The sequence below is a fragment of the Pinus tabuliformis genome, chromosome Q, assembly GCF_031772625.1.
Source record: "Pinus tabuliformis cultivar Carrire ecotype Pingquan chromosome Q, CPIR1, whole genome shotgun sequence".
Taxonomy (NCBI): domain Eukaryota; kingdom Viridiplantae; phylum Streptophyta; class Pinopsida; order Pinales; family Pinaceae; genus Pinus; species Pinus tabuliformis.
The window spans coordinates 436,134,996-436,154,525 of NC_142296.1; positions in this window are offsets into that span (position 1 = coordinate 436,134,996).

Consider the following 19,530-nt stretch of genomic DNA (forward strand, 5'->3'; position numbering starts at 1 on the left):
CAAGGCCACACTGGCCCATGAGTTAAAGGAATCTTTGAAGAACACAAATACTCAGCTTGATTTAGAAAGAATGTCCTCTGCAACCAAAGACAACAGAATTAAAACATTGGAGGACATTATTGTGGACTTGGGGCATGATCCTAAGAATCCCAAAGCTATCAAGGCCCTAATGAAGAAAAAGGAGGATGATATTACTGCTCTGAAAAAGCAAATGAGGCTCTCCTCGACTATGCACCCACAAACGGGAGAACTGGTGAAAGAGAAAGAAGCCGAGGATACATTGGACCTGCTGATGCAAATGAACCAGAGAATAGTTCAAATGGAGGGAGAATTGGAGAGAGCACTACAAGGCAAGCAGGGAGAGTCAACCTCCCAGCCACCTCAAACTACTCCAACTATTGCTGCAGCTACACAAGCAGCAGTGACCCCTCCTATTACTACAACAACTACAACAACTACAGATGCTGCAGTGGCAACAACAACAGCTCCTGAGTCTAGCATAAGCATGGATGAATTGACAAAAGATGTCAAGGAGATAGAGCTTCAAGCAACAGAGATAAAACAGGCCAAAGAAAAGTTGGCCGATCTAGAAGGAAAATATGATAAATCCAAGGTGAGAGTGGCTGAACAGACGAGGGAAATTAAGGCCCTGAAGGACAAAATAAAGGCCTTGGAGAAGGAGCTGAATTTAGAAAAGACTCTGGCTGAAATAAAGAAGATTTTGTGGACCAGGATTGACCACTCTATCACTAGACAGTGGAAATCAATCTGAACTGTGCATGAACAGATTGAATTAATAGGCCAAGCCCAAATTGAAAGTCAAAAGGCTAGAGCAGCACTAGGAAATATGCCTGAGCAGGCTAGAAAAATGATACACTTCCTGAACACTCACACTAAAGAGGAGTTGGTAGCCTTAGACATCAGTAGCAGGACAGAAACTCTTTTAACAGCAAAAAGGGTACTGACCCTTAGAAATTTTGTGCAAAGTTTGGAGAGAAAATGTCAGAAAATGCAGGCAGAGGTAGATGATTACAAGTTGAGGATGGGAGCGTTGCAAGCAAAGGATTGCCCAGCCTATTGACCGGCGTTGGAAGACTGCTGACTTGTGAGCAGTATGCCACTAGGATGAGTAATTTCATTTCAAACCAGATCACAACATCCACAAGTACCTCAGAAGAAACAGGACCTCCATCAGGACAGAACCTTTATGATAAGTTGGAAAATTTATTTTACATTGAACAGGAAATCAATCACTTGTTTGAGGTCCCACCCAATTTTTACAGATACACAGAGACAGATGAGTCTTTAATAAAGATACGAAGACACCAACTGCCTAAAGAAGATTGGTGGCAAGCAATGCTAGAAATTTTGCCAAAGTGATCTCGGTCCTGTCTCTTTTTGGTCAACCTCAGGTCATCTTCAAGTCAACGGAATTGAATACGCAGGCACCAGGCAGAGGAGGTGAGAACAATGACTCAGCAAAATGCTGGGACAGCAAGCCCAAAAAGGAGAAAATGTAGATTTTAAACAACGCAGCCCCAACCGACTTAGTTGGTCACAAAAGTCAAAACTCTCTGACAGAATGGACAACTAATACATTAAATATTTACTGCAGCATTTACTCTTTCAGCTATAATTCCTCAAGAGTTGGCAAAGAAGTTATGAGCTATTAACTCATCAGCTAGATATTTTGTATCTTATTTTTTGTATATATACCTCCCCACAGAACGTATTTGGGGTTGGTGATTTTCTCTCTAAGACACTGCCTTGTAAATTTTCAGACTATCTAATACAAATGGCTGGGAAAGTTCATGATCTCTGCACTGTTTGATGTCAAAGTGATGATCTGCGTTCTGCTACAGAATTCATGTGTTGTTTGATGGAGCAATAAGTTATTCTAAACCATGTTTTGTCTTTCTGTGTTTGCTTAATTCACATATATGTTTCATTAACTTAGCAAAAGAGAAGAAGAATAGCTGAGGACTTGTTCGAATGCACCCTCTGCTCAATCTCTGTTGTTAACTGTGTTTTCTTCAGAATTAATCATAAATATGAATTCTTAACTGCTCATGTTTGTATTCATTCTCTCATTATGAATGTTTTTCAGGAATTCTTAAATGCTCCTAGATAATGTCCTAATTTTTCCCTCTATCAGTATAGTGAAAGATCCTTAGCTGCCTTTCATTCCCTGATTTCATGCCATCATATTCTAGATTTGAAGAATTGTTCCATGGATGCCTGTCTGGCTCTGTAGCATTACCTTTTTCTCAAGAAATACTTCTAGCAGTACACCATCATCGACTCCATGCCCAATGGTCTAGATTATTCTGAAACTGCGTACCAGTTCTGACTGAAATCATCATCCAAACAAATTCAAAACAAAATCCTGTGCATCATAACTAGCCTAAAATTACACCAAAACAAAGTTAAATCAGAAAGAGAGAGCCCTCTCTGGTTGCAGGTAGGCTAGGACCTGTGGCTAAAAGATTGGTTAGTGGTTACCTCGGCCGTATTCCCTTGGGAGTCAAAGGGAACAACCTGAGTGATAACATCATTGGCGACTCCGCTGGGGAGAGAACGAATTTTTCAATTGCTATCTATTCTTTAAAACTACAAATGAAGCCTGAATGTCAGCCAGGAAGCCTTTGAAACTGTTCTTGCTTTGCATTTACAGGAGTAAATAAAAGCTGCTTCAGTCAATCTTCATGCTAGTTTTAAACTCTAGATAGTTGTTCCAAAAAATTTGAACAGTTCCTTGTTAATTCTAAAAGCATTCACAGAAAATACCAAAAACAAATTCGGAAGCTGGCTCCTAAGAAGAAAACTCGGTATACCAGGTCAAATCCTGACCCAGATCCTCCAGCTGTTTTTGACAATCCTAATTTAATCCCAAAGATTCTTAGGAAACAAGAGGAACAAGAAGATCTTGCTGATTATAGCCTTGAAGCGGTTCAGCAAAGTTATATTACAACCCCTGCTAAACCATCAGTTCGTCCTCACATAACTCCTTCTTCTCCTTCTTCCTCATCCACCTCTCAAAACACATTCTCCACACCTCCATCCACTGCACAAATTTCCATTGTTGTCCCTATTGTTCCAGCTGTTCCCTTCCTTCCTGTTGTCCCATTTATCCCTGTAAATATGGCAAATCGTTATGCCCCTTTACAGCTACCTGGGAATCCTGGGGCTATGCCTCAGGACTACCAAAGTAAGATCACTTATTTTGATGGTACTGACACATATACTGCCTTACAGCATACCAAGAAAATGCAAGACTACTTTGAAAATTATGAAATAGACGATGATGATGTGAGAATGAAAATTTTTGTCCAAAGTTTAACAGGTGAAGTAAGAACTTGGTTCAGAGCACTTGCTGCAAATTCCATAGCCAATCCGGATGCTCTTTACCAATCCTTCCTCAACAGATGGGAAAAGAAAAAAGACCCACTGCATATCTTATCTGAGTATGATAGCATAAAAAGAGGCCCACAAGAAACTGTCCTAGATTATTGTGTAAGATTCAACAATGTTTACAATTCCATCCCTCAAAACCTTAGACCTCCACCTGATTTAGCCTTAATCAAATTCCCTGATGGATTTGATTCTGAGATGGCATATCAACTGAGGGAAAGAGCCCCTCCAACCTTAACAAACATGCAAAACATAACTGTTAGTGTAGAGGCAAACCTTATTGCTAAAAGAAATAGGGCAAGAGCTGAGAGAAGAACTACTTTTAAAGAAGAACCCTCAGCATTTGAACAAAAGCTTGATGCAATCATCAAAGGCATGGACAGACTTGGGGACAGGGTGGAAACCATAGAGAGAAAATCATCATGGGAAGGTCAACCAAGTACTGCTAGAAACCCAAACTTTAGAAAGAATCAAAATCCAAATGTTGGAAGGGCTGGTCCCGACCAGAACAACTGGCAGAAGAGGTGGGCTGGTCTATTAACCGAGCGAGGGCTGGTCAACCAAAGCGTAATGAAATCTCTCATATCGGTTTTCTGAATGAGGGAGATTCTGAGCATATATTATATATGTCATTATGCATTTCTTCCAGTCATTCATTATATGTGTCATGAATGAGATAGATTATATATGTCATTATGCATTTTCTACTAAAGCATAATGACATATATAATATATGCATTATCTGCCCTCGCCCATATTAGACCTCCTTTTCAAGAAAATTATGCTGAGGCCTCAACATCTAGTGAACCGACCGAGGACCCTCACATCAACTTAATGGGTTTGGACAGCGAACATCAGGTCTTTCTAACAAAAGAGGATCAAGAGGCCCATAATTGCAATCAATTTCAAACCAAATCAGGAGAGTCATTTGAATTTAGGGAAGGTTATGATGTAGCAATTTATGAGGTACATAGACAGTATAAACTAAGGAGTATAACCATAGATGTGCCCGAACCTATCAAACCAAAGGATAATAAACAACCAAAAAAGACAAAAGACAAAGTTGTTCTTCCAGAATCTTCTGATAAAATAGACCCACATCCAAGAGAAGTCACTGCGGAGGATATATCAGATGTACAGCCCTCTGAAAACCAGCCATCCTCATCCCTCCCCTCAAAAGCAAGTTCAAACAACGTTCCTGAAAATAAATTTAAAACTGATTCAATTCAAAATCATACCCATGATGAAGAAAAGGTTATTGAAAATTCAGCTGAAAAGGAAAAATCTGCTGCCCATAATGCAAAGACTCAGATGGAAAAACCCTTCAACTTGGAAACAAAAATAAGTAAGCTGAAGATAGCTGTTCCTCTTTCTGAACTGGCCAAACATGAAGTGTATAGACAACAAATCAATAGGTCACTCCAAATATCAGACAATAGGGATGCTGTGAATGTTCTAGATGATCAACCTGAATTACTGTTTGGTCCTGAGGTTAATGGAAAGACAGCAAATGGAGGAGTTCCACCCTTTTATGTCAGTTTAAACATTCATGACAAGGTGTTACACAATGCAATGTTTGATTCCGGGGCCTCACACAACTTAATGCCCAAATCTGTAATGGAAAAACTAGACCTAGATATCACAAGACCATATAAAGATTTGTTCTCATTTGATTCAAGCCAAGTCAGGTGTCTAGGCCTAATTAAATATTTGTGTGTTTCCCTGGTCCAATACCCAACCAAAACAATTTTGATGGATGTGGTGGTAGCTGACATTCCACCCAAGTACGGTATGCTTTTATCCAGATCTTGGGGGGCCAAACTCCAAGGATCTTTGCAACTAGACATGTCCTATGACACTATTTCAGTCTTTGGACAGCCAAAGAGGTTATACCGTGAAACATAAATGAAATATGTGGTGAGTAGTCAAGAAAAGCCCCAAAACTTCCCCATCTATTCAATACATTCCAACATGGATTCATTCATTTTGTATAATGCTGACATGTGTACCAAAACTGATGCCAAACTACTAGTAGCAGCACAGACAGAGGGTTTGAATGAACAATTTGCTTCTCAAGATCAAAAAACTTTTGATATAATTGATACAACAAAGAATGATGACACCTCAAATGACTTGCAAGAAACCAATCTACCCCTGGTCCAACTTTCTAAAAATCTCAATGCAAACCTTGACCATGAAACCTTATGGTATTTAGAGTTTGATGGCTCTGTAAACAAGTTGGGAGCAGGGGCAGGGGTCTGGATTCACAACATGCATAATGACCAAGCTGAAGGTCATGCATATAGGTTAAACTTTCGATGCACAAACAATATGGCCGAGTACAAAGCCCTTTTGTTAGGTCTCAAACTCATCAAAAATCTAGGTGCAACCAAAGTCTCAATTCTAGGGGATTCAGATCTGATCATACAACAGATGAAGGGAAACTTTATCACAAATGATCTTAGGTTAAGGGCTTATAAAGGGGCAACCATTCAAATACTTGACACCTTCTCAGAATCTCAGTTAACTAAAATTTCCAGAAAGCTCAATTTACATGCTCATAGCTTGGCAACCTTTGCTAGCACTTGCAAGCTACCTTTTGAACCCAACCATAGTTTCACTGCTGAAATCAAACATAGACCTGCAGTCCCGGATAATATAAAAAATTGGCAAGTCTTTGAAAGTGACACACAGATAAATAACTTCCTGACTTTGAAGGAAGAGTTTTCCGGCATAAACATTGATACTAGCACTATGGATGATCAACAACAGGCATACAGAATTAAGCAGAATATATCAGCTGAAACAACGAATCTGGTTTTGCATCCTACTACCTTTAATGACGAAAATGTACAGGAGCTGAAGCAAACAGATTTTGATGAAATAGCTGAAACAGAAGCCGAAGTAATTGATCTAAAAGACAATTTTCTGCCCATAGGTTTAACCCCTTTGGAGGATTTGTTTGATTCAAATGATATCTCAAGGAAACCAAAAATGCAACCACTGAATGCTGAAATTGAAGACTGTAACATTGGAACCACAGAAAATCCCAAAATGGTAAAATTATCCAAGGCATTACCAGCTGATCAGAAGTTGAAATACATTGAATTGTTCAAAGAGTTCCAAGATATCTTTGCCTGGAGTTATGAGGACCTCAAGTCCTATGATACCTCAGTCATCCAACACACTATACCTTTGAAAGAGAACCAAAAACCTTTTAAACAAAAGCTTAGGAGAGTGAATCTTGTCCTTCTTCCCCTCATTGAAAAAGAAGTTAAACGTATGTATGAAGTAGGAATCATTGCTCCAATCAGGTTCTCAGAGTGGATTTCAAATCTAGTGCCTACTAGGAAGAAGACGAGAGAGATTAGAATGTGTGTTGACTTAAGGAATTTGAACAAAGTCTCTCTCAAAGACCATTACCCCTTACCAAAAATGGATCATATCCTACAAAGGGTAGTGGGAGCCTCTAGGATCTCATTGTTAGATGGATTCTCTGGATTCAATCAGATTTTAGTACACCTAGATGATCAAGACAAAACTGCCTTTACAACACCTTGGGGAACTTTTAAATATGTCAAAATGCCTTTTGGGCTTAAGAATGCAGGGGCCACTTTCCAAAGAGCAATGGAAATAGCCTTTGCCAAAGAAATCCATGATTTCCTAGTAGTCTACCTTGATGATCTCACTGCCTTTTCAAAATCAGATCAAGAACACTTAGAACATTTGAGGCAAGTTTTCTTAATTTGCATAAAATATGGCATATCTTTGAATCTAAAGAAATCACTGTTTGGCCTAGAGGAAGGCAAGCTCCTAGGTCATATAATCTCAAAAGATGGCATTAGGATCGACCTGAACAGAATTCAAGCTATCCTTCAAGTGCCTCATCCGAGAAACATCACAGAACTACAAGGCTTCTTAGGCAAGATCAACTTCTTGAGAAGATTCATTCCTAATTTGGCCGAGCTCATAAGACTGTTAAACAATATGTTGAAGAAGGATTTTAAGGTCAAATGGACCATGGAAGCTAAACAAGCCTTTGAGGATATCAAAAGAGCTTTGACAAACACACCAGTCCTCACAAGTCCTAGGTTTGATAGGGATTTCATCATTTTTTCTTTCACATCTGAGCATACAATTGCTGCTGTCCTATTACAAAAAGATGACCAAGGGTGTGAGAAGCCCATTGCATTTTTTAGCAAAGCCCTTAGAGATGCTCCCTTAAAATATCAGATTATGGAAAAGCAAGCCTATGCCTTGGTAAAGGCCATCAAAGACTTCAGAATCTACATTTTATACTCTCATGTGGTTGCCTATGTCCCAAATGCAGTGGTTAAGGACATTTTAACCCAAGAAGGAATTGAAGGCAAAAGGGGCAAATGGATTGCCAATATCTTAGAATATGGCATTGAAATCAAGCCTACAAAACTGATAAAAGGACAAGGGCTAGCTAAACTAATGACTGAAACCAATTTCCAAGCCCTTGATATCAATGAACTGGACAACGAAGAGGAGATGGTGACTCCACAGATCAATCAAGCCTTTTTGCAATCTCCCTGGTATGCTGATATAAGTTTTGTATTGTTAAACCTGCAAGCTCCTCCAAGGTTGTCCAGAACTAAGAAAAGGTTCTTGAAAATGAAAGCATCAAAGTTTTGTATCATAGACAATGTTTTGTTTTGGAGAAATCATGAAGGAATTTTACTTAATTGCCTAACATTGGATGAAACTGACAATGTCCTCAAGGAATTTCATGCAGGTGACTGTGGAGGACACTTATACTAGAAATCAACAGCTGATAAAATCCTAAGGGCTGGATTTTATTGGCCCTCCTTGTTTATTGATGTGAAAAATTTTGTAATGTCTTGTCACAAATGCCAAATTTTCGAAGGCAAGAGAAAGCTGTTACCTTTACCACTCAAGCCTATTTCAACTGAGAGACCATTCCAGCAATGGGGTTTAGACTTCATTGGCGAAATCCACCCTTCATCCTCTGGCCAACATAGGTTGATTTTGACTGCTACAGACTACTTTACCAAATGGATAGAATCCATCCCTTGTAGGCAAGCCAATGACTCCATTATTATGCAATTTTTAGAAACCAACATCTTGTCCAAGTTTGGCTGTCCAGATAAAATTATTACAGAAAATGCTCCTGCTTTCAAATCCAAAAAAATGATCAACTTTTTCCATAAATACCATATGACCTTGGGCCATTCCACAGCCTATTACCCTCAAGGCAATGACCTAGCTGAGTCTTCCAACAAAAGCCTTATCAACATCATCAAAAAGGTCTTGGAGGAGAACAAAAGGAATTGGCATAAGAAGTTGGTAAATGCACTATGGGCAGACAGATTGACCACCAAAAGATCCATTAGCACAAGCCCATATGAACTAGTTTATGGAATGGAGGCAAGATTCCCGTCATCTTTAGGAATCCCTGTAATCAAGTTGCTGCAAGAAATACAAGCTGAGCCTAATGATATTCAAAGAAAGATCAATCAGACAATTCACTTACAACAAACAAGAGAGGAGGTGTATCATAGAACCCAAGTACTGCAAGAGAAGCTCAAAAGGATGTTTGACAAAAGAACCAAAGCTGAAGACTTCTTCATAGGAAGCAAAGTGCTGAGATGGGATTCTAGGAGAGAGGACAAAGGAAAACATGGCAAGTTCGATTTCTTGTAGAGGGGACCTTATGTCATTTATGCTGTACAAAGTAATAACACCTATTTTCTAAAGAGTTTGGATGGCTCAAATACTGAGGAAGGCCCAGTCAATGGGAGGATGCTCAAACATTATTTTGACCCCCTTTGATGAAACACAACACAACTATATATTGTACATAAATATTTGTATTTCCAGCATTTTCATTTACAACGGTTAGATAAGGGACCAAGTGAAGCAAATTTTAAGGAAAATCAGGGTACTGCACCATTTTTTATATATGTTTTGAGTCTATCATTGGAAATCAAGAGAAAACACTTGGGAACTATGAAGGTGATGATGAATACTCAGAGAAACCAGTAAATACAGAGCTGTAATTTCACAGCAGATCAGCTCAAAGGGTACTTCATACAAGTTACAAGGATTCAGATCAATGGTCTCTAACAGAAGGAAAGTTCAGACTGCAGCAAGAATGGAAAAATAAGGCGATCTGACCTGCTGTTCTTGGCTTTTCATCTGGAAAAGCCATCCCCAAGTGGAGCCACTGTTAGTTTCCTATACCAATAGGTTTCATTTTTCATGATTGACAGTGGAAGTGCCAAATATGTTCATCTTTGATGCTACAAAGGTTCCATATTTTGTGAAAAGAAAAGAGAGTTAAAAAATGTAAAGAGGGTATGCCTTAAAAGAATGATCAAAAGGCAAGAAAATGAATTGGTCAGAAAAATAATAGAAATGAACCCCAAAGAAAGACCAGGAAAGTGGCTAGCCAAAATGCCACTGCTAGCTTGCTGGATGGCCCAACAGTTCAAACTGGACCATGCCATGTTTTAAATTGCTTGTTCTAGACTAGAGAATGAATATCTGTCCAAACAGTTCAAGCTTGGCAGATGAGTAGCTAGATAGAGAAATGAAGGAGCCCAACTGCTTAATCTGGGCCCTTGGAAGAGATAAGGGTAGATTTAGATAGGAGGGCAGTCAAAAGAAAAGAGGATAATCAGGGTTTGCAAGGCTAAGTGCACCCATTCAAAAAGAAGAAAAAATGTTAGGTGTATTAGGCTGGGTAGGTAGTTTGAGGTTGCAGAAGCAAGGTCTGATCACCTGATGTATTGAAAATCATATCTTATCTCATCAATAAAAGAAGGGTCAAAGCAATGGTCTAAATGGCAGAACTATGAAAGCATGTCTAACTCCCCTCACTCCCCCTAAAAAAGTTTCTCACTAATATCCCCTTGAGGACTTTAGGATCTGCCCAACCAGTCCTACTTGCACTTCCTCCTTGAGAAAATCAAGTCAAGCTTTGACCTTCTTCAATAAAAAGAAGCCACATTTCTTGTGTAAAACCCTCATTTCAAATTCCATTCATTTCTTATATCTAAGTTTTCAGTTCACAAGCTTAACCTCTCCCTTATACTTCACCTCACAAATCCATATTAACTCCTAACTCTATTGTATAGCTCCCTAGCTACTTCCCCACCCCTATTTTCTACAAAAAACTATATAAAATTCCAAAAAAACATATTAACTATCCCACCCTATAGCATTATAGCTATGTAACATAGTTTTGGGAGATATTAGTCCATTTGGGGCTATTATGAACCCTTCCACATCCTAACCCTGGAATTAATCTAACCTCTGGTTAGGTAAATAACCTATACCTAATCCCCCACCCATCTAAACCTTACAATTCTGCCCCTCCGCAGTCAAATTCCCAATGTTTAATGCTTAATGTTTTAAATTAAACATTAAATTATCTTTCCCCGCATTAACCCAACCCGCAAAAACCCACATAAATCAAAGTTTTGACCCCCCATGGTGCAATATTATTTTATATATACGGGAGGGACCCGCTCCAAAGCTGCATGCCACCCAAATCGCCCCGCCAGCCGTCCGTTCCCCAACACTCCAGATCCAATGGTGGGCGGGTGTTTTCAACCCCCAACACGTCGGAGGTTAACGTCCGGGGGATGGGCGATTTCCCTGCCGTACCCCCACCACGTGTCGACCGCCCGGCGTGTTCGGAGGCCCCTCCCCCAATACCGCCTGTGCTCAAAGGTGGTGCGGGGAAAATCGGATACCACCCTCCGTCCCCTGACGTCAGCAATCACGTCAACTGTGATGTCACCACCGCGTCCCCGCCGCTGCCCCACGTCACTTGCCACTTCGTCCGCCTGCGTCCACGCTTTGCCACCGTGTCACTGCCACGTCTTCATCCGAGTCAGTGTCCACGTCACCCTGCCGTACCCGGGACCCACCGATGACGTCATGCTGACGTCATCATGGAAAAGCGCCAAAAGCGCAAATGTATCAAATTTTTTATAAAAACGCACAAAGTGACCGTTTTCGGTCATTTTCATTGGATAGTTTGGGAAGCTCCGTGTTTGCTGTTCATGCCATTTTACCTCCAGAATTCGAATTTAAACAATTGAGACGCCGCCACCTGCAGATTCGACGTCAGTACTCGCCATTCAACTAGCTCAACCACCCTCGATGCTAGTTAAACCAGGTATTTTCTGAATTCCATTTGTTCGCCCCTGTTCTTCCTGTTTTCTCAAATTCATTCACTCAATTACCTGCAATTTCCTAAGTTAATGATTCTATCCCTCATAAATTCAGCCTAAATTCACTAATACACCCCCTCTTTAAGAGGAGCTCAGCAAACCCCGGTCCATTCGCGATTTCACCGTGCCAAAACCCATTTTCGAGCTCGGGTTCCCGATAAAATTTCATACCTGCTCGGCATTGTTCCCTTTTGCCGCATTCCACTACAAAAACCTCAGTGCATTGAGCTGTGATAATCCCTTTCCCCTCTGAATTTGGCCTTCACAATCTCTCAATCCAAAGAATTTGTTAAAAGAGAAAACAAAGCATAAACCAAACTCTGCAAAGTTTGCCTTTTCACCACAGTTACAAATATTGAAGATTTTTGGTTCAGCTAAGCTCATTCTGCCACCCCTCTACAAATCCTCATAAGCAGTTATCCTCAGTCTGTTGCTGCTCAAAAACTTCGCTCCAAAGATAACATCAAAAAAGTTTTTTAATGGCTACTCCATCAGCTCTTAGTGTCACTCCTATGAATCCACCAAACAAAGAGCTTGAAGCCATGCCTCTTGCTAATAGAGATTACCTTATTCAAGATCTAGTTGGTGACAGAAATCACTTGTAGACCTTCTGCCAGTTGAGAAATAGCTTTCAAAACAACTGTGACATGTATGGTATATGGGAGTCCAATTTTCCTTATTACTTCCTTCCATCTGTCAATATTTTTCCTGAGATCATCCGCTTATGTGCTGAGAACTATGAGCCAACTCAGAGAGCTGTTAAGTCTCCATCTGGGAGCATACTTTTTCACATTACTCCTGACTCCATCAACCAAATGCTCAACTTCAAACAGACTCAGCTATTGTTTCCCTTCTCCATGAACTATTTGCTGGATGCAGGCTCCAAACTCTCCAGTTCTGAAATTGAAAAAATTACCAAGACATTCATGAGGGCAGACCGCCAGCCTACAGGGCCACCTCCTTTCCTATATGTCCATTTCAATGAGGTGGGAAAACTACTAGTTGATATGATCTCTTATGTGCTGGGTTTTAAAACAAGTGAGCACATTGATGAAACAATGTTAGTGTTATTATCTGCATATAGTCCAGGACAACCCCCTACTTACAAGTATAACTATGCCAAGTTCATAGCCAATAAAATAAATGATCAGCTAGTGAAACTAGATAGGGAGGGAGTATTCAAATATTCATCATATATCTACCATTTGTTCATGTATTACCAGTCTGAATGCTTCCAATGCCCCATCAAGAAATTGGATTCTAGGGGTGAAAGGAGGTCTGTCATCTTTTGGTCATCAGTTTTCCATGAGGTTCAAAACTCTCCATTTTCCTACTGTGAGTTCATTGACCAATTTGTATACCCAGTCTCTTGTCTCCTAATGAGATCCCCTCCTCCTAGATTGTCATTTGACATACAGAAGACCTTACAGCTGTCCAAGAGTTACAAAATAGGTGATTGGTACCTATATCAAAATCACACTGTCATTAGAATCTATGGCTGTGAGCTCTGTCCTTACAGGCTCCCAAGGTATGTACCAATGAGATTGTTTGCCTTGGAATACTATAGGAAACTCATTAGTTCTGATCTTACTCATTTTCATAGTGCCAAAAAGAAAGCTGACCTGAAATTAAAAGACCATCTAGGCCCCTTCATTATGAACAAGAAAGAAGGTTGGCAAGATGCTGATCAAATTTTGAGGGACAAATATAAGTTAAGGAGGAGCTTCTGGTGGGTCCCTTATGACCCGAAGGGTTTTATCAGTGCCAGAAGAGTTAAATACAGGCTGCTAGCCTATGACCATTGTAAATTTCCACAAATTGAACAATATGCCAACCAAGATGAGTGGCTGCAAGGCACATTAGTTGAGGAATTGACTCAAGAGGAAATGATGGAGAAAAATGTCAAGGATTTAGAAAAAACTCTTGACTTGGATTCTTTGCAGCAGGTAACATTCAAGTTGCCACATCAAACTGGAGAAGGAACATCTGCTGCTACAGCCACACAAGCCGCCCAGGGACCATCTACATCAGCAACAGGTACAGCAAGAGGGAAGGAAATAATGGATGCAGAGAAAGAAGTGATCACAGAGCAGCCTGCCACTTCAATGGAGCAACCTCAAGTACAGGCTCCTCTACAGCAAACAGAGGCACCACAAGTGCTTGCCTTACAGACTCCTGCCCATGAGGAAAGAGGCAGAAAATGAGACCGAGAAGACTCCACACCTGCTAGTGGGTCTACACAGCAGCCCGAAGCCAAGAGGCAAAAGGTTGATTCTCGAATTGAGGAGGAAGTGAGTGAAGAAATCCTTGGAAGTCCAAGGAGAGATAGAGAATGGAGTCAACAAACAGCTACAAGCTCTTTCCAACAAGAGCAAGACAGACAGCATGGCATGGAGGTGTCTTCCTCCACACAGCAAAGCAAGAGGCCAGCTAGCATCAAGGCCACCTTTAAAGATATTAAGGCTCAAAATGAACTGTTAAGAGTACAATTGTATTACCAATTTCTTAAGGCAACACCTGCCAAGTAGGAAAGGTTGATGGCAACATATGACATCAAAGAAGAAAAGATGATTCTCAGCCACTTTAAACCCAAGGTTCAGCAGCCTCAGTCAGCTGCAGACTATGTCAGGACAAAGTTAAAGGTCTTGGCCAAGGACATTCACCCCATGGTTCAAATAGTTACATAAGCAAGCAGGGGAAATGGTCTATGCCACACTTGTAGACAAGGCCACACTGGCCCATGAGTTAAAGGAATCTCTGAAGAACACAAATACTCAGCTTGATTTAGAAAGAATGTCCTCCACAGCCAAAGACAACAGAATTAAAACATTGGAGGACATTATTATGGACCTGGGGCATGATCCTAAGAATCCCAAAGCTATCAAGGCCCTAATGAAGAAAAAGGAGGATGATATTACTGCTCTGAAAAAGCAAATGAGGCTCTCCTCGACTATGCACCCACAAACGGGAGAACTGGTGAAAGAGAAAGAAGCTGAGGATACATTGGACCTGCTAATGCAAATGAACCAGAGAATAGTTCAAATGGAGGGAGAATTGGAGAGAGCACTGCAAGGCAAGTAGGGAGAGTCGACCTCCCAGCCACCTCAAACTGCTCCAACTACTGCTGCAGCTACACAAGCAGCAGTGACCCCTCCTATTACTACAGCAACTACAACAACTACAGATGCTGCAGCGGCAACAACAACAGCTCCTGAGTCTAGCATAAGCATGGATGAATTGACAAAAGCTGTCAAGGAGCTAGAGCTTCAAGCAATAGAGATAAAACAGGCCAAAGAAAAGTTGGCTGATCTAGAAGGAAAATATGATAAATCCAAGGTGACAGTGGCTGAACAGACGAGGGAAATTAAGGCCCTGAAGGACAAAATAAAGGCCTTGGAGAAGGAGCTGAATTTAGAAAAGACTCTGGCTGAAATAAAGAAGATTTTGTGGACCAGGATTGACCACTCTATCACTAGACAGTGGAAATCAATCCGAACTGTGCATGAACAGATTGAATTAATAGGCCAAGCCTAAACTGAAAGTTAAAAGGCTAGAGCAGCACTAGGAAATATGCCTGAGCAAGCTAGCAAAATGATACACTTCCTGAACACTCACACTAAAGAGGAGTTGGTAGCCTTAGACATCAGTAACAGGACATAAACTGTTTTAATAGCAAAAAAGGTGCTGACCCTTAGAAATTTTGTGCAAAGTTTGGAGAGAAAATGTCAGGAAATGCAGGCAGAGGTAGATGATTACAAGCTGAGGATGGGAGCATTGCAAGGCAAAGGATTGCCCAGCCTATTGACCGGCACTGGAAGACTGCTGACATGTGAGAAGTATGCCACCAGGATGAGTAATTTCATTTCAAATCGGATCACAACATCCACAAGTACCTCAGAAGAAACAGGACCTCCATCAGGACATAACCTTTATGATAAGCTGGAAAATTTATTTTACATTGAACATGAAATCAATCACTTGTTTGAGGTCCCACCCAATTTTTACAAATACACAGAGGTAGATGAGACTTTAATAAAGATACAAAGACACCAACTGCCTAAAGAATATTGGTGGCAAGCAATGCTGGAAATTTTGCCAAAGTGATCTCGGTCCTGTCTCTTTTTGGTCAACCTCAAGTCATCTTCAGGTCAACGGAATTGAATACGCAGGCACCAGGCATAGCATGGAGACAACAGGCAGAGCAGGTGAGAACAGTGACTCAGCAAAATGCTGGGACAGCAAGCCCAAAAAGGAGAAAACGCAGATTTTAAACAGCGCAGCCCCAGCCGACTCAGTTGGTCACAAAAGTCAAAACTCTCTGACAGAATGGATAGCTAATACATTAAATATTTACTGCAGCATTTACTCTTTCAGCTATAATTCCTCAAGAGTTGGCAAAGAAGTTATGAGCTATTAACTCATCAGCTAGATATTTTGTATCTTATTTTTTGTATATATACCTCCCCACAGAACGTATTTGGGGTTGGTGATTTTCTCTCTAAGACACTGCCTTGTAAATTTTCAGACTATCTAATACAAATGGCTGGGAAAGTTCATGATCTCTGCACTGTTTGATGTCAAAGTGATGATCTGCGTTCTGCTACAGAATTCCTGTGTTGTTTGATGGAGCAATAAGTTATTCTAAACCATGTTTTGTCTTTCTGTGTTTGCTTAATTCACATATATGTTTCATTAACTTAGCAAAAGAGAAGAAGAATAGCTGAGGACTTGTTCGAATGCACCCTCTGCTCAATCTTTGTTGTTAACTGTGTTTTCTTCAGAATTAATCATAAATATGAATTCTTAACTGCTCATGTTTGTATTCATTCTCTCATTATGAATGTTGTTCAGGAATTCTTAAATGCTCCTAGATAATGTTCCCACTTTTTCCCTCTATCAGTATAGTGAAAGATCCTTAGCTGCCTTTCATTCCCTGATTTCATGCCATCATATTCCAGATTTGAAGAATTGTTCCATGGATGCCTGTCTGGCTCTGTAGCATTACCTTTTTCTCAAGAAATACTTCCAGCAGTACACCATCATCAACTCCATGCCCAATGGTCTAGATTATTCTGAAACTGTGTACCAGTTCTGACTGAAATCATCATCCAAACAAATTCAAAACAAAATCCTGTGCATCATAACTAGCCTAAAATTACACCAAAACAAAGTTAAATCAGAAAGAGAGAGCCCTCTCTGGTTGCAAGTAGGCTAGGACCTGTGGCTAAAAGATTGGTTTGTGGTTACCTCGGCCATATTCCCTTGGGAGTCAAAGGGAACAACCTGAGTGATAACAGAGAGGGTTGACACAAAATTTTTTAATTCCGGAGGAAAATAGAGTTTACTGTGCATGTAATTCACCTCCCACAGTTGCTAAATTCACTAGATTTTAGAGCATTTCTAGTTCATTTGTTTGTAAATGGGGATGGAGTTTTATAGCCTACCTCTTTGGAATGGCGACAGTGGAAAATCCCCATGATATTCCCTCTTGAACTCTTCTCTGCCTATCTTGAAGACTACCTTTGTCTGCCTCTATGTATCCTGTAGACTGTATCTTGTAGATTGTATCATGTAGAATCTTCCTGTAGGAATTCCTGTGCATGCTCCTGTAGAAATTCTCTTGCAGAACAATGGATCCTTGCTTCCTGTGGCTGGCTAGAGTTATGAGAGTGACTTGAGTGAGGGATTTTCAAGGAGGTGAAATGCATGAATGCATGCAAATGATGCTTTATTTCCCTTTATGGTGTTTTGGGACGAGGTGGTGTGCTGGCAGCAGAGGTATGTTGCCATTTTTGGACCGTTGGTCCCCACTACTACCTCATCATTACCCACTCCTCGTAATTAGCTCCCACCTCGTAGATTTGTAGTTAACCACTTCTTGTCCTGCTCCTCCTCTGTCTTTGAGTTGATTGTAGCCACGTGTGAGAGGACACCCGATTTTGCATGTGATGACTGAACAAAGGTGGCCAAGTTAACTGGCCACATTTTCACTTATAAACCAACTATCTTGTATCTTTTATAACTTTTGATTAAATGATTCATATGAGTGAGTGAGTGAGATACTTACTGTGGTTTTGATGCCATGCTGCAGTTGTCGAAGATCAAAGGTGTTGCATTGTTTATTTGCTGCATGGTTATTCTTCTTCCTCCTCTACTGTCTGCTAATGCAGGTATCTGTGACTGAAGATATGATACTGCTACTACTGTGGAGCTCTGGATCATCCTAGTGAAGACTTGTAGTTGATGATTGACATTATGTGGGATAGGCTGCTATAGGATATCCTATAGCTACTTCTCCCTCAGAATTCCTTAATCATGTCGCTGGCTGTGGCTGTGAGGATGGTGCAATGAATAGATAGAGGGAGTAGGAGTGTGTGTGGAGAAAGGGACATTTAGGTAATGCTCCTACTCTCCTATGCTATTTTTTTCATAACTCGCAGAAGCTAATCTCTTTATTTTTGAATGGTGAGTGCAAGGATGATGATAATGGACGAGATGAGGCATTAGATCATGTCTAGGATGAATTTTAGGGACCTAACAAACCTACCATGTGCCCTCAGACTGCTTCCTGTAGGTTTTCTGGGCCACTGTAATTTCTATAGGATCATCCTGTAGGTTTTTAGGGGATCTTATAGGAATACATGGGATCCTGTAGAAAACATAGTCTTCGCATAAATCGAAGCAATGAAGTGGAAAAATGATAGAAATGATGGAGGTAAGCATGGTAAGGAGTGGAGGAGATGGATATGTGTGAGGCAGGGTTCCATTTGGATCCTCTTTTTTCTCCTTGACTGTCTTTCTTGCCCACCTGCAAATAACAATTATATCTTTTTCTCTCTCTCTTTTTTTTTGAAAAACACCTAGGCTACCTCAAAGAGGTTTTCACCCTAGATGTTTGTCCTGTATGCCTCAAGGAAGGTTTTCACCCAGGGATATTCTTATTTTTTTTTTCTTTTCATCATTGGGCCGCCTCACAAGGTTTTTAACCCAAAGATGGGACTCAAGCACCTCATGGAGGTTTTCACCCGAGTCCTTATTCTTTTTTCTTTTTCAGAGACCTGATAAGGGAGGAGCTGGAACTTAGTCTACCATCATCACTATTTTATTGATATTGTCAATGAACTCTTTCTTTGATAAAGGCCTCTTGTACATTTTCAATTGGTGTCCATTGACAAGCAATGGAATGGCTTCTTCATCTATAGTTCTGATTTGTACTAAACCATTATCATGGCATCTCTCCACCACATAAGGTCTGAGCTATCGTGTCCTTAGCTTGCCCTTGAAGTCTTTATACCTAGAATCATATAACAATGCCCAATCGCGCTCTTGAAATTGCTTCTCCTTAATATGTGTATCATGCTAGATCTTCCTTTGAAGCTGAACTATCTCTGTATGTAGGAGGGCATGAATTCTGAATTCATCCAAGCCATTCAATTGGAACAATCTTTCTTTTTGTGCATGACTGAGATCCAAATCTAGTTGGGCTGCCATCCTCAATGTGTTATACTCAAACTCAATGGGCATCAAAGCCTTTTTCCCATATACCAGCTCATAGGGTGTAAATCCACTGGTGGTCTTCCATGTGGTATTATAGGCCCAGGTGGCCTCAACTAGTCTCTCTACCCCATCCTTCCTGTTGCTGCTCACTACCTTGGTTAAGATGCCCTCCAGTGCCCTGTTGGTCACCTCCACTTTCCCATTAGCCTGTGGATGATAGGGAGTGGAGGTCCTATGCTTGATTTTGTGATGGCTGAGCAGTTCTTCAATCATGTTGGAGGTAAACTGGCTGCCTTAGTCTGTGACTAGCTCTCTAGGGTACCCAAATTTGTAGAGTACATTCTCTCTTAGGAACTCAGCTACCTTTTCTTATGTTGCTTCCTTAATTTCCTTG